The following is a 4,753-nucleotide window of genomic DNA, read 5'->3' as shown; positions in this document are numbered from 1 at the left end:
CTGTGCACGTGGGGCCAGGCCGGGGGCAGCTGGGGAGGCCGGGGGACGCGGAGCGGTGGGCACGGTGGCCTGGGGGGTAAGAGGTGCAGGTCGGGGGCGATGGCGGACTGCGGGGAGGGCGCGCAGGTCTGGCTCGCCACTACCGGGTTTGCGGGGGCTTGCCTGGGGTCCCGGGGGCGCATATCACCAGCACCACGTCCTGCGGGGAGGGCCCCTAGGCCTGGCTTGCCCCTGCCGAGGAGGCGAGGGGTGGGCGCGATGCGGACCGTGGTCTCAGGGCCGAGGATGGATGGGGGACGGAGGCGAGCCCCCCCGCCTGGCCGGGGCGCACAGGCCGCGGAAACCTGGCCGGGCTCCGAGCAGCGCCTCCTCGGCTGCCCCCCTCCCCCGTGCTTGTCTGTCTTGAAGCTCCGAGTTGCTGGGGGATGGGGGCTTCTGCGTGGCCGGAGGACCGCGTGCGTGAGACCCCCGGGGTCGTGTAGGCGCGGAACTGATCCTTCTCCATGTCTGCAGGAGCTTCCGATTCCAAACTGTGCCTCGGAAGTGTGTGTACGTGTGTCTGGGGCTCCTGGTGTGCAAGCAGCTGTGAGCCTCTTTGGCTGTTTGTGTAATTTACCCCTAATTCCATGTGTGGCTTCCTGTGTTCCCGTAAGTTGCCGCTGTGTGCCTGACTCGGTGGTGTGTCTGGGGCTCTGTGTGTGGCTTTGGGCCTCTGTGGTGGTGCCTGTAATTCACCCCTGATTACCTACATCTGTGTGAGGGTTCAGTTCCTGTACGTCTGATGGTTACTTGGCAGTGTGCACACATTGGTGGCTGTGACCCTCGATGGTTGTAAGTGTGAATAATGTATCTCATTCCATCTGTGGCTCCGTGTACAAATGTACATTCCCTGTGCGTGTCTGACTGTGACTTTGTAGTGCGTGTCTGTGGCTCCAAGTGTGTGCACACAGCTGTGATCCTCTGGCCACGTTTGCGTGTGTGGCTCCGTCACTATACATTACCTGTGTGTGTCCAATGGTGACTTTGTAGTGTGTGTGCATGTATGTGCTGCCATGACCTTCTGTGCCTATAACAACAAAAACCAAACCCGTTGCCATGGAGTCCATTCCGACTCATGGCCACCCTATAGGACAGAGTAGAACTGCCCCGTAGGGTTACCAGGGAGTGGCTGGTGGATTTGAACTGCCGACCTTTTGGTTAGCAGCTGAGCTCTTACCCACTGCGCCACCAGGGCTCCTCAGTGCCTGTGATTTACCTCCCTCTCTGTGGCTGTGCTTCTCTGCAGTTGTGCTTATGATTTATCTCAGATTCCATCGGTGTGTGATAAAAGTTCCCGTGACATGGTCGTGCGTGTCCAGGCCTCAGTGTGCGCGGCTGGGACTCTCTGTGGCTTTGTGTGTGTGAAGACTGTGAGCGAAAGAGAGACCCCTTGCGGCTCTCTGTGGGCCTGGGAGCCTCCCTCCTGAGACCCTGGGTGGATTCCTGACTCTCAGGAGGCGGTAATAATAACTGACGTTCTTTCCCTGATCCAGTTTGTAAAGCGTGTCCCACGAATGATTTCACGTACCCGTCCACTCTGTTAGCAAAGGGTGTGCAGGCTGTTATTCCTGAGTCCTTCACGGCTATGTCAGAGTATCATAGTGACAGTAGCCGACACCTTCATCCCTTGCTCCTTTACAGCAGCCTTTTGCTTTGTCTTCTCCAACGGATGGTGAAGACCGTGAGGGAGAGAGAGGGGCCAGTCCGTGCTGGCTGAACATGTGATTTAGTTTACCTAGGACTGTGTACGTGTTAGCTGGGGCTCTCTGTGACTGCTGTGTGTGGCGCTCTTTGTGCCTGTGTGGGTATGATTTATCTAGGACTTTCTGTGGTTCTCTGTGTGCTGCTCTGCAGCTGCGTGTATGTGTGTTTCATTGCAACTGCAGGGGAACGCAGCTTGCCTGTGTGCTGGCTGTGTGTGACCCTCTCTGAGTTCCCCTTCACGCCCCTGTGCGATCATCTCCCCCTCTCCGGCCAGAAGCATGTCTCAGGAAGCTAGAGGTGGGGTGTCTCCGGTGGCTGGGATCCCATTCTCTCCTGAGCCCCTGCCCCCTCTAACGGTCTCCTGGCCGCTTCAGCTCCTCTCTTCCGTCTGCCCAAGCTGGCTGGGGTTGGGCGGCCCTAGGGCTGTGCTTGCCCTTGGGCGCCTCCTCTTTCCCTGGCAAGGAGCTGGGGGCAGGGGCCCTGCCCTGTCTGAGGGTGTCGAAGCTGCCTTAGGCTTCCTGCCCGAGCCTGGTGGCTGCCGGAGGGCAGAACAGATGGCGGAGGGTCTCCACTTCAGGCTAGAGAGATGGGAAGATGAGGCAGGGGAGGGCTGCTCCCTTAGAATCCTTCCGGAGCTCACCAGTGCCCTCCAGTGAAGCCCAGATGGCTGACCGGGGCCCATGAGGCCTACGGATGCTGGTGCTCTCCTCTCTTCTTCCCCTCCAGCCCACTGGCCACCTGACTCTTCTCAGCCCTGCCCCTGAATTTCCTGTTCCACAGCCTGGAACCGTCTCCTCCCACCCTTTGGTGGGTCGGTTCTTTGTCCTCTGGGGCTCAGCTCAGCTACGCCTTTGCTGACCCTCTCACTAGAGAACCCAGCCCCACACTCAGTTACCGCATGCTGTATCTCCCTGGTTCTCACACTTGAACGTGCGTCAGATGTCCTGCCCCTACCCTCGGCTGTCTGATCAGGAGTCTGCGTGGGCCCCAGAGTCTGCACTCCTAACGACTTCCCAGGGCATGTCCGTGCTGCCCGTCTGTGGACCGCCCAGAGCGGCGCTGCTTTGTTGCGCGGACCAGAGTCTGACATCATCATCCTCATTATATGTTTTCTTAGGATTGTCTGTTCCCCAGCCAGAATGTCTGCTCCCTGCAAGCAGGAAGTTGTCTGTTATACCCACTTTCAGTTCCCTAGGAGCCCTGGTGGCGCACTGGTTAAGAGCTTGGCTGCTCACCAAAAGGTCAGCAGTTCAAATCCACCAGCCGCTCCTTGGAAACCCTATGGGGCAGTTCTACTCTGTCCTGTAGGGTCGCTATGAGTCGGAATCGACTCGACAGCACCTAACAACAACAATGCCTGGCACAGGGTGTGTGTTTATGGAGCGAATGACTGGAGTTTGGGGTGAGTTTGTGGAGGCTTCTAGCACCAGCCTGAGGCTTTTGTGTGGTCCATCAGGGATAACGTAGCACCTGGGACAGAGGTGCGCGGGGACGGCGGCAGGGCCATACAGTGCGTTTTAGTGGACAGGAAAGGCTGCTGGGAGAAGCGCCCGTAGTCAAACCTGAGCACCTTCTGCATGCTGGCCCTTGTGTGTTTTCCCTCACTTCCCTCTGCACAGCCGGCCTACCTGATGGGCACTGTTACCGCTCCTGTTATACGCAAGGGGAAACTGAGGCACAGAAGGGTTTGCTCAAGGCCACACAGGGAGAAGGTGGCAAAACTGAGACCAGAAACCCGTTGGCCTCTGGGGTCCACGCTCCAGCTCTGCACTCGAGACCTGCAGCCATTCCAGGCCACTGAGAGGCCAGCGAGTGATGGGGTGCCTGCTGGAATCCGGGTTCTGTGAGGTGTGCGGTGGGGGGGCGGCAGTCACGCATGCATTCAGTCAGTAACAGCAGGGGCTCATGGGGCGTCGACTGTGCGTGAGGATCCATTCTAGGTGATGGGGGTGCAGCTGGGAACAAGACAGATAAAAATCCTTGCTCCCGGAGCTCACATCCCGGAGAAGGCGAAGGACACGGATTAAGAGAAAATACGGACTATCAGGTGGGCATGTGGCACCCAGTGCCGTCCAGATGCGCACCGAGAGCCAGAAGGTGAACGCAGGGACCCAGTGAGGAGAAATAGAGCAGGAATCGGGGGTCAGGAGAGCAGAGGGGAGGTGGCTTTGCTAAGTGTCCCCTGAGCAGAGACCTGGAGGAGGTTAGGGAGCTTGCCGACAGCTGAGAGGAGGAGGGTTTTGGGCAGAGGGGACACCACGGAGGAGCAGGCGGAGAGGGAACGAGGGGGCGGTGAGGGCAGAAGGGACCAGTCCTGGGCCTTTACAAGTAGCGAGGTGCAGGAGGGACCAGTGCCTGCAGAAGGACAGCATGCTCGGTAAAGTAGAGGGTCAGTGAAAAAGAGGAAGACCCTCCACGAGATGGACTGACACAGTGGCTGCAACAGTGGGCTCAGGCATAACAATTGTGAGGACGGCACAGGACCCGGCAGTGACTCGTTCTGTTGTCCACGGGGTCGCTGGGAGTCGGCACCGACTCGAGGGCACCTAACACAGCTAACAACCAGGAGGGCCTAGTTTGCCCCTGGGCTTAACAGGCCCCCCGGCTGGGTGGGGAGTGGGCTCTGGGGGCAGGGATGGAGGGGAGAACAGAGAGGAGGTGCTCTGATGGACAGGCAGGAACAGCGGTACTTGGCTCACCATTTATTTCCTTTATTATTCATTTATTTTTTTCCACAAGTTCATTTTTTACGCAGTACGTGAATGCCTACCCTGCGCCCGGTCAGAGCAATGCTGGGGATGGAGCAGTCAGCACCAAGGCTTGCTGTCGGGGAGCTCATGGGCCTGTGGGGAGGATGGACAAGTCAGGGTCAGGGCTGTGACGGGGACGCACAGGCAGAGTGGTGACAGGTCAGAGCTGTGACGGGGACACAGGCAGAGTGGTGACGGGTCAGGGCTGTGACGGGGACGCATAGGCAGAGTGGTGACGGGTCAGGGCTGTGACGGGGACA

The sequence above is a fragment of the Trichechus manatus genome, unplaced genomic scaffold (assembly GCF_000243295.1).
Source record: "Trichechus manatus latirostris isolate Lorelei unplaced genomic scaffold, TriManLat1.0 scaffold00207, whole genome shotgun sequence".
Classification (NCBI taxonomy): Eukaryota; Metazoa; Chordata; class Mammalia; order Sirenia; family Trichechidae; genus Trichechus; species Trichechus manatus.
Note: the sequence above shows the minus strand (reverse complement) of the source record.